Source organism: Caretta caretta, chromosome 4 (assembly GCF_965140235.1).
Source record: "Caretta caretta isolate rCarCar2 chromosome 4, rCarCar1.hap1, whole genome shotgun sequence".
NCBI classification, from domain to species: Eukaryota; Metazoa; Chordata; order Testudines; family Cheloniidae; genus Caretta; species Caretta caretta.
The window spans coordinates 34,905,216-34,917,338 of record NC_134209.1 but is presented as its reverse complement, the minus strand read 5'-3'; positions in this window follow the sequence as shown (position 1 = coordinate 34,917,338).

Genomic DNA, 12,123 nt, shown 5'->3' with positions numbered 1-12,123 from the left:
TAGTTGTTAGGAGACATGTTCAGTGCATGAGATTTTATTTCATTAGGATTTGACAAATACATATCAAAATCCTTGTCCTTTCTTATTTATTATCCACGTAAACCTGAACTCAGTGTTTTTTAAGAACATAGCACTTAGAGGCATTTTTACATTAGCCATCTCAGTAATATCTAATAAAAGACCATGCAGATGAAAAAATAATCATGTCAAGACCTGAGGGAAAGCACCCTTAATGTCAGACCACTTGGGTAAACGCACTCTACCTAAATTTGTAATTTCTGGGAGAATATAGTAGAATTGTATACAGCCTTCCCCCCTTATCCTACCCTGCAAGGGCCATTGCCTGCCTACAGAGGGCTCTCTCATGGCAAGGGGCAGTCCTGCAGCATCCCTTCCTCAGTTTACCCTCTAATATGGGTGTCCTCAGCCTTCTCCACATGGGTCCGTGTGTTGGCTCTCTGGCCAAGTCACTAAACAAATGTAACGTCTTCTGGGATAACAAAAGTCTAACTAGATATCCAAACAAACAAAAGGTTCTTCTACCCCTCTTGGGCTACTCTTCAGCCTGCTTTCTGGGCTCAATTCTTGGCCCATATGGGCTACGGTCAATTCCTTCCCTGCTCTGTTAAAGATCACTAACATCCATGCTACTTACCCTGGAGTCCCACTCAGAGTAGTTCCCTGCTCTTGGCCCCTACTCCTGTGCCCTGCAGAGTTCCTCCTCGCTCTTTTAGCTGAGCGCAACCGCCCACAGCTTTCTCCATGGAGGCCCTTTTTGCTAGCTGGTGTCCTCCCAGGGCTCTCTGGCAGCTTCTCCCAGGCACCTCCATGCTTCCTGCAGACCCTAGCTCAGGGCACCCCCTGGGAGCCTAACCTGTTTTCTGTAGCGCCTGACCTCTGACTTCTCTCAGCTGTTCTCATGAAGCCCAAGTAGCCATTTGGCTGTCACCTGACCCCACTAATTCCACCCTTTCCAGCTGCGAGAAAGCTAATTGTGTCACAGCTGGGGCTGACCCTATTTCTCCTCAAAGGGGCCAGGCCCACCCTGAGACGACACCTATATTTTGTCCAGCAACTACACTGAAATATTTATTCAGTGGTTGCCTTTTAAAAAATGGTCAACAGCCTTTGTACCGAGATAATGTGACTTCAGTATTTCCCAGGTACACGAAGTATAAGGACAGTAGGCTGGAATGATATCACATTATCCAAAGCAAGACTGGAAAGATTTTAAGAAAACTAATGGGAGCTCGGTCATGGTTCCATCTTTAGCAGGGGACCACGCGCATCATTCATAAGCTCTACCTAGTGGGAAGAAAGCAGGAAATGCTGAGAGACAAACGAGAGTGTGTCAGTCTAGGGCTGGCAGCCAGACCCTTGGGTTAATGTTCCTGTAAACACCCTTAGGGCAGCCTGAGCCCACAGGGCTGACTAAGGAATGAGAGGTCCCAAACAATGTGACTGGTTCAAATTAACCTAGGCAAACATGAATCGTGAACTTCAAGGGACTGTCCCGAGTTTCGGTTTCGAATGTCCAAGGGATCTACTAAATGATGAATTATCTGAGGTGTTGCTCAGGAGCTCATCCATAGATCATATCACCCCTGTAAATAAAACAGTTATTTCATGAAGTACTTTCTGTGCTATGGCTGTAGACTCCTGTTCCTTAGCAAATTTCCAAACATGTCCATGTCCTATTGTATATTTTATCCCCAAGTTGGCAAGAAAACTGCAGCCTGCGGGATATCCTCTTCATTAGAGTTATGCCCCGCTTAACTTAATTTCTTTTAAAGCCTTTTCTTTCTTACTGTTCCTCTGTGTATTGGGGGTATCTGAGACTCACTTGTTAAACTACAGGATACTGATTTCTTACACACAGTATAATTCTCACAAAGGATATTTAAAATTTATAGCCAACTCTCCCACATGAAGGTGGTCTGACAGCTGCAATTCCTTCTCCCTCCCTCCCCACATTTAAATGACTGTTTGGCATTATCTGTAACTGGGTTTGATCTACTTTGATATTTTGTTTGAAATATTTCCAGAAATAACTTAAGACACTGCTTGTGACTCAGCCATGGCTCTATATAATCCAAAACATTTCTTCGGTAAATAGATTGATGACCAGAGCCAGTAACACTTTGCATAAAATTCCCTGCAACACAAACACTGAAAATGTGACAAAACACAAGACACAATCTGTTTCCTTTGGGTTTTGCGGTGTGTTGAAAGTTCCCTTGGAAAATGGCAACAGTTTCCTTACAAAAGTAAAACAGTACCACTGTATGTCAGCAATGTGAATATATAATTTATCAGACATACATGCCATGCAGGACATGGAAACTCTTATTTCAATTCAAACCAGCCTTATTTTTGTTTAGTTTAAGTTGATTAGGAATTGGTTTAAGCTAAACTGAAAGAAGATACTCTTAAACCACAATAAACGTGTCTACATAGGAGTTTGCACCAGTGAAACTAAACCAGTTTAGAAACCCATTTAAATTGAACCTTTGCAATTTTGCTCATGTAGACAAGGCCATATAAGGTGGTGATATTGATTAATTGCAGAATGATGCATCTTTCACTTTACCTGTTCCCATTCCAGTATCTTCCCTGGAGCTACTTCTAATATTTCAACCCCCTGAGGAGCTTCAAATAATCATTTTTTATCGCTCCAACAGCAAACCTGCTAAATATTTCCCTCTCTGTTCCCAAATGTGGATTTACACCCATCTGAGGCCCATATTCAGTTCTGGGCCAGTGACATGTTGAGCATTTGACATCTTAAGGCTCTACAGCAACTGAAACAGCAACTTTCTATCTCACTGGACAGGGGATATTTTCAGCTTCCCAACAGGCTCTGGAAAGTACTGAGATAACAGGCTTTCAATGGTTCTTGGACACTTACCCACGTGAGTAATCCCACTGACTTCAGTGGTACAACTCATGTGATAACTGGCTCATCAGCTTGAACAAAGAATTCCATAATCTAGCCCATAAAGAGGTTATGACTAATTTTGCAAATAAAGCTCTGTCACAAGTGATAGGTGTGAAAAGTTTGAAGTGTTGTATGGATCTGGAAAAAAAAAAAGTAGACCAGCCATGCTGAATTTTAAAACAGAGATTTTTAAATACCAGGACGATAAAAATGATATTACACTACAAGTATTATACATAACATTCATCTTGGTCATGATGGTTAAAGTCAAAACCAGCAAAGCATTTGTCTTCAGTAGGACTCCTAAGAAGTTTAAGTGTGCTTTGCTGGATCGGGGCCTAAATGTTGCATGGTGACCAACACTTCTGCCAACTCATCTCCTGTTAGTTCCTTTGGCCTCTCTCCTTGTGTTCATCTATCACAGTCTAATGACCACACACATCACCTGGGTCCATGCCTCTTGACTGAGACTGGCAGGGACATGTAGGTTGCAGAAACTCTTTTCCCTGACCGGGGGAATTCTATCTGCTACCCAAGATCCATAAACCTGGAAATCCTGGATGCCCCATCATCTCAGGCATTGGCACCCTGACAGCAGGATTGCTATGTAGACTCCCTCTTTAGGATCTACGCTACCAGCACTCCAAGCTACCTTCGAGACACCACTGACTTCTTGAGGAAACTACAATCCATCGGTGATCTTCCTGATAACACCATCCTGGCCACTAAGGATGTAGAAGCCTTCTACACCAACATTCCACACAAAGATGGACTACAAGCCGCCAGGAACAGTATCCCCGATAATGTCACGGCAAACCTGGTGGCTGAACTTTGTGACTTTCTCTTCACCCATAACTATTTCACATTTGGGGACAATGTATACCTTCAAATCAGCGGCACTGCCATAGGTACCTGCATGGCCCCACAGTATGCCAACATTTTTATGGCTGACTTAGAACAACGCTTCCTCAGCTCTCGTCCCCTAATGTCCCTACTCTACTTGCGCTACATTGATGACATCTTCATCATCTGGACCCATGGAAAAGAAGCCCTTGAGAAATTCCACCAGGATTTCAACAATTTCCATCCCACCATCAACCTCAGCCAGGACCAGTCCACACAAGAGATCCACTTCCTGGACACTACGGTGCTAATAAGCGATGGTAACATAAACACCACCCTATACCAGAAACCTACGGACCGCTATGCCTACCTATATGCCTCCAGCTTTCATCCAGACCACACCACATGATCCATTGTCTACAGCCAAGCTCTAAGATACAACTGCATTTGCTCCAATCTCTCAGACAGAGACAAACACCTGTAAGATCTCTATCAAGCATTCTTACAACTACAATACCCACCTGCTGAAGTGAAGAAACAGATTGACAGAGCCAGAAAAGTACCCAGAAGTCACCTACTACAGGACAGGCCCAACAAAGAAAATAGCAGAAAGCCACTAGCCGTCACCTTAAGCCCCCAACTAAAACCTCTCCAATGCATCATCAAGGATCTACAACCTATTCTGAAGGACGACCCATCACTCTCACAGATCTTGGGAGACAGGCCAGTCCTTGCTTACAGACAGCCTCCCAACCTGAAGCAAATACTCACCAGCAACCACACACCACACAACAGAACCGCTAACCCAGGAACCTATCCTTGCAACAGAGCCCGTTGCCAACTGTGTCCACATATCTATTCAGGGGACACCATCATAGGGCCTAATCACATCAGCCACACGATCAGAGGCTCATTCACGAGCACATCTACCAATGTGATAGATGCCTTCATGTGCCAGCAATGCCTCTCTGCCATGTACATTGGCCAAACCGGACAGTCTCTATGTAAAAGAATAAATGGACACAAATCAGATGTTAAGAATTACAACATTCAAAAACCAGTCGGAGAACACTTCAATCTCTTTGGTCACTCGATTACAGACCTAAAAGTTGCAATTCTTCTACTAAAAAACTTCAAAAACAGACTCCAACGAGAGACTGTTGAATTGGAATTAATTTGCAAACTGGATACAATTAACTTAGGCTTGAATAAAGACTGGGAGTGGATGGGTCATTACACAAACTAAAACTATTTCCCCATGTTTATCCCCCCCCCACCCCTGGCGCTATTCCTCAGACGTTCTTGTCAACTGCTGGAAATGGCCCACCTTGATTATCACTACAAAAGGTCCCGTCCCCCCCGCTCTCCTGCTGGTAATAGCTCACCTTACCTGATCACTCTTGTTACAGTGTGTATGGTAACACCCATTGTTTCATGTTCTCTGTGTATATAAATCTCCCCACTATATCTTCCACTGAATGCACCCGATAAAGTGAGCTGTAGCTCACAAAAGCTTATTTTCAAATAAATTCGTTAGTCTCTAAGGTGCCACAAGTCCTCCTTTTCTTTTTACCCTTCCGTACTTCTTTCTTAGTGGTTATAAGGTTCTCTTTTCTTTGACGACAAATGCATAAAATTATCTATCCCATAGTAACTGTAATAAAAACAAGATTGATTAAAACCAGAGAGAGAATGGATTTGAAACAAAAGTAATGTTTTTTTAGTGCCTCTAGATTTACTGTTCCTGAAAGAGAAACTAGCTAAGGCCTCTCAGCTTAGCTACAGGGGTGTGTGTGTGGGCGGGGGGGTGGGGAGGGAATGAGAAGTGGGGAAGAATAGCTTACCTCTGTTAAAAGCATTTTCTCCTCTGGTCAGATTGTCAGCATCAGTTGCTGTTCCTGGACCATCAGCTTTTCCTGTTCTCTGGGTCCATTTTCCAAGTCCATGCATTAAGGTCAGCTTGCATGTCCAGACATACCTCTTCTTGCTCTCAGGTGTTAGAGTGCATCAGTGTGTCAGGATGAGATTTCATTAATATTAACCAAAACAGTGTTTGATTCGAAGTTCCATTTAGGAGGAAGGGCACATGAGTATTGTCTCCTACTTTCTCCTAGAAGTTTCTCCCAGGCCAGCCTCCCTGCCTCCAAGACTGATATAATCAAAAGTCCCAGAGATTTCCATTTCTTTAGATTAAGTACGGTGAACAGCTTTTGATCTGCACTACTGCACTTTTCAGCAGGATTTTGCTCACACTGTGTTCTGTAGAATACACCCCATCATCATTGAACATAGAGGTGGCTTAGATGTGATCCTCTTTCTTTTATTAATGTCTCTTATCATAAAACAAATTTCTGACAGCGTTTAGATCCTCTGACACCTGTATATTTGATTAGGTAATCTGTCCATTTTCATGGAAAATAAGGAGATACAAAATTCTGTTTTAAACAAAAAATTCAGTGAGCCTGTAACAATGGATCAATTACGATGCCTTAATTTCATATAAGAATTCACATAGGGAACATATAATGTGATTGTGAGATCCAAGTTAGACATTTTATTTATGATATCTATCTACCTTTGACTGCTTCACCTGTACTCTGCCCACTGATCCACTTCCCCTGCGACTTACTCTGAGATTTTAGACTTTTGAGCAGCTTGAGACAGATTCAGCGCTTTTATATACATACCCATGACATCATATAGTCTTTGCTTTACAGATTATGCTCCATTATATTTTAAATGGACATTAGAAGAACATTTGTAAGAGTGCAAAATCAAGGATTCAAAAATTAGGAAACTGGCAGCATTAATGTGGCCTCTCCTTGTGTGTTTACTTTATGATACAGTCTTCAGTTGCATGATCACATAGCATTTTTTCCACAGGAATCCAGCGTCATTCAGTGCCCAGGATCGATAGTACTCACTAAATGAGGCCTCAATTGCTGCAAAAATTGGGAGGTGCATAGCAAATGAGGCAGGAGAGCACAGGAAGTGAAGATGTGGCCTTGCAGTTCATGCACGGGATTGGGACATAGGAGAAAAATCACCCAGGAGAGTTACCTGCTCACAATTCTCTTCTCAGGGAAGTAGTTTTTTAAGCCTTTTCTATTCAGGTACATTATCCTATACATTATAAACAATTGCAAACAGGGCCTTATAATGGGAAAGTGTCAAAGCTACCTGAGGTAGCGGCAGCACTCAGCTTTTCCTGTAATAAATGTTTCCTTAGTCGTCAACACCCTGGAAACTTTTCTCCGAGGCAAATTGTTGGAATAAGGGGTCATGTTAAGCTATTGGATTTTAAAACATGTGCTGCAGGTTTAAGGGAACAGATTCATTATGAGCAATCATGTCAGGACACCCTTCACTAGATGGTATAATAGCCAATCAATAATTGCTAGATTAATTTCCCCTTACGCATTGCATCTCCCCAAATGCAGGGAGAGCTTTACAAATTAAATCATGTATTTCTTAACAACAGATTATATGGAATAGGTGTTGAAATGCTTGTGATGCAACTATATACCTATTCTCCAAGAAACCATTGCATTAATGAAAATAAACACCATATTCCCAGAAGAGACGTGCTCTCTGGCACAATATATTCCATTATTTATACTACCTGAGGCATCAAGTATGAGATTTATTCGCACTGAATGAGTTTCCATGCCACAAAGAGATGGTGATTTTGAAACTGAGGTACAGAGGAGAGAAGCTGTAGGATTATTATGATGGATGATTTATCACAGCGGGCATTACTCCAGAGCTCTCTGATTACGACCTCTCACTCTTCTCCTTTCCACAGGGAATGTATACATCTCTCTCATTCAAAATGCACATTTCATTCAGAAGGACCTCAAATTGCTTTAGAAATTATTAATGCTATGCACAAATCACTTACTATCTTCAAAGAAATGCCTCTCCAAACCTATCTCAGTGGTGGTGGTGCGGTGGGGAAGGGAAAAATGTGATTGGATCAGCAGGAGAAAGACAACTCCTGAGGTCATGAGAGGAGGGGCGGGAAGGAGTAGGAGGCTTGGCTCCTCTGTGGCCTTTCTACCTCAGCCTGCCCAGAATGCTTGTGGAAATCATGCCTGGGTGGGATAAAGGGAGAAGGAAAGAATTCTCTGCCTCAGTCTGTGCCCATTGGCGGGGAAGAGGGAGAAGAGGAAGAAGTTGATTGTCTCTTGTGCCCCTCCCCTTCCTGTATCTGTATCCCTCCAGCCATGCAGCATCCATTTTGGTACAGTTACTGTCCTGCCCTCCCTACCCTACGAGGGGGATATGGTTTAAGTGAGTTTCCAAGATGCTTTGGGTCTGACTGAGCATCAGTTTTTGGGATAAAAGAGGAATTTTCCCCTTGCGGCAAGACAGGCAAGGTGTCTGGTGGGTTTTTTCACCTACCTTACAGCACCCTGGAGGCCGGTTTTAGGATAATCAGGAGTAAGGACAGAATTTGAAAGCTGTGAATAAGGTGGTCATTTCATCATAACTTGCCTCCAGTATTCAGTGTTGTGGAAAAACTCAAAGGGGCCAGTTCCTCAAGGTCAACATGAACTCTTGATAACTGCTGGACCTGATTAAGCCAGAGGTAGAGGGAGAGACCCTAAGTCTTCAAAGACTAACACCTTTCACATGTATACTTTTTTTACTGTTGCAGGGGCAGGGCAAGAGGATTCAGCAGAGGCTGACTCTTAAGGGTTAGACTGAAGAGGGCCAATCATGAATATTGGTTATTTGGTATGGAGGTATTTAACGCCACACTGGACCTATACAAATGCTTGTGTATGTGTGGTTTTTTTTTGGGGGGGGGGGGGGGGAGAGTGGGGGAAAGAGAAGATTACAAATTAATAAATTTGTGGCCTTCTGATTTAAAATCCATCCCTTCTGTGTTTCACTCTCCCACATGTCCTGATCAATGTGGCTGCCTCTGGGGTGAGACTCAGCTGCCATCTAACAGCACACAGCAATGTGACGCAACAGTTTTGGACAGAAAGTGAACAATACTGTAATCCAGCTGAAAATCAAGGGGAATTTTGGTCGACGGTTGTTCACGTTTTCTACTCCCTGTGCTACAAAGCTGTAAATATTGCTGTAGCTGGTAGCACTTCAGAGAACAGAGAACTATTCTGGATGGACAAGAATTCCAAAACAATTCAGCATGATAACAAACTGACAATGCATGCATCAAACTGGAGAGGAGGTCTATGGAGCTTGAAGCAATTATTCGTCTCTGGCTGTCATGAAAGAGCATATGAAATCTATGCAATAGGGTAGTACTGGATGAAGTACATAACCCACATACCAGAACAAGCTGTGGATTTGTTTAACATTGAGCCATGGCAACAAGCTTTTAGAAATTCATCAACTCCCAGAGCAGCTATATCACACTCCTACTAGAGTATGCTATGTTGCTCAAGGGTTTGCTGTGCCAATGTTTTGCATTTTTAAAACATTACAGCTTTAGTTCTTTAGCACAGCATAAAAATAAAAGTAGCCCCAAATATTTGCATAAAACAACAGGTAAAAATTTCAATTTAAAAATTATGGGTGAGATCTTCTCTCTCATTAGAACCCCTGTATGCCGCTGTGCTATTGTATAGGGACCTTAGCAGCTGAGGGAGTATTTCCCCAGTGCAGGTATTGTTTAGAACCGTCACAAGCTGCTTTACGCAGGTCTCTTTGAAAGCCCTAGCACAGCCGTTACACCAAGGGCAGGAAGGAGCGTGTGGAGGATGCATAACACTATGGGGATTCTGGGAAGCAGCACTATTCGTAGGCAGCACAGGATGGGTGGCTGTAACTCAGATTCGGTGCCTGGAATAGCCCAGAATCAGGAGGGCACAAAGGAGAAAAAAGCCATCTCTGCCCTCCCCCCCTCAGGTCTGCGAGTTCTGGGCTGCACCTCTAACAGCAAAACCTTGCTGACTGGCAAGCATGGAGCTGATCTATTAGCTATATGTTTGTATGTATGACAAACTGTGGGGACACATAAAAGGTCCAGTCCATCAGCACTGATGACTTCTCATCTGCTCTCAGCCCTCTCTTCCTTTTCTTCCATTGATATGGTTACTGATTCCAAGCTTCACTCTCTTCCATCCTTTACTCTTTTGCCCCTACCTTCCATAGCATAGTTGGCCCAGCCAACCTCAACATCCGCTTCCTCCTCCATTCCTGTTCTCGTACTACAAAACGTCTCTGGTGGAAATCCTGAGACTAGGCTGACTTCCTCCACTACAAATTTGTTCTCCCCTCTTTCAGTTCTGCCACCTTCCTAGCTAAACAATGCTGCTTCTCCAACTTAATTGAATCCCATGCTCACAATCTCAGCCACCTTTTACCACCTTTGGTTCACTCCTCAAACCGCCCCCCCTTCCTGCCTCCATTTCTGTATCTGCACAATATCTTGCAATTTCTTTCAAAAGAAAATGGACCAAATATACCATGACCTTCCCCCTCGGCTTCCCTTCCTTCTTTTCCTTCTACAACTCTCTCCTCCACTTCCCTTGTCACAGACACAGAAGTTTCTTGTCTGCTGTCCTCCTCTAACTCCTCCACTTGCCTCAGTGACCCCATCCCATCTCCTGATCAATCTTGTTCCCACTCATCTCCTCAAGCTTCCACTCTCCTCTGGCTTTTTTTCAAACACATTACCAGCATGCTTTAGTCTCTCTCATCTTAAAAAACAACATCCCTTGACCCCATTTGCCTCTCTAACTACTGCTCCATCTCCCTTTCATCTCTAATCTTATTAAACATGCTGTTTACAGTTGCTGTCTAGAGCTCCTTCTTTCGGTTCCATCCTGGACCCTCCTCTCCAATACTGCTTCCAACCCTTATGCCCCACTGAAATCATTGTCACCAAAAGTCTGTAATAATATTTTCCTAGCCAAAGGTCAGAACCAGTACACCATCCTCCTTCACCTGTCAGGATCCTCTAACAGTTGACCATGCTGTTTTTCTTGAAATTTTACCCTTCCTTGGCTTCCTTGACACTATCTTCTCCTGGTGGTTCTTCTACTTTTCCAATCTCTCCTTCATTGTGTCCTTCAGAGGATCCTCCTTATAGTCCTCCAACTTTCTGTGGCTGTTCCACAGGGCTCTTTTGTTGATCCCCTTCTCTTCTCCCTCCACACCTTCTCTCTGGGTAATCTCATCCACAAACACAGATTCAACTTCCATCTCTATGCAGAAGACTTGCAGATCTGCCTTTCTACTCCAGCCCTGTCTCCTCTGTCCAAAATATAACTTCAGTGCATCTCTGAAGTCTTGTGGATGTCTAGCTGTCCACTCAAACTCAACATGGCTAAAACAAGATATAACCTTTTCTATCCAGCCATACAACTCCTGTCCTCTCTCTCATGTTGCATCTTCATTACTGCAACATCCTTTTCTCTGCCTTTGTCGAATGAAATCTTGCCCTAATCATATCCATTCAGAATCTGCTGCAAAGATCATATTCTAAGGGTATGTCTACACTACGGAATAAGGTCGAATTTATAGAAGTCGTTTTTTTAGAAATCGGTTTTATATATTCAAGTGTGTGTGTCCCTATAGAAAATGCTCTAAGTGCATTAACTCGGCAGAGTGCTTCCACAGTACCGAGGCTAGAGTCGACTTCTGGAGCGTTGCACTGTGGGTAGCTATCCCACAGTTCCCGCAGTCTCCGCTGCCCATTGGAATTCTGGGTTGAGATCCCAATGCCTGATGGGGCTAAAACATTGTCGTGGGTGGTTCTGGGTACATATCGTCAGGCCCCCGTTCCCTCCCTCCCTCCGTGAAAGCAGCAGCAGACAATCGTTTCGCGCCTTTTTTCCTGAGTTACCTGTGCAGACGCCATACCACGACAAGCATGGAGCCCGCTCAGGTAACCATCACCATATGTCTCCTGGGTGCTGGCAGATGCGGTATGGCATTGCTACACAGTAGCAGCAACCCATTGCCTTCTGGCAGCAGACGGTGCAGTACGACTGGTAGCCATTCTCGTCGTGTCCGAGGTGCTCCTGGCCACGTCGGCTGGGAGCGCCTGGGCAGACATGGGTGCAGGGACTAAATTTGGAGTGACTTGACCAGGTCATTCTCTTTAGTCCTGCAGTCAGTCCTATTGAACCGTCTTATGGTGAGCAGGCAGGCGATACGGATTGCTAGCAGTCATACTGTACCATCTTCTGCCGGGCAGACAAGAGATGAGGATGGCTAGCAGTCCTACTGCACCATCTTCTGCTGAGCAGCCAGGAGATGTGGATGGCATACAGTCCTTCTGCACCTTCTGCTGCCAACCAAAGATGTAAAAGATAGATGGAGTGGATCAAAACAAGAAATAGACCAGATTTGTTTTGTAC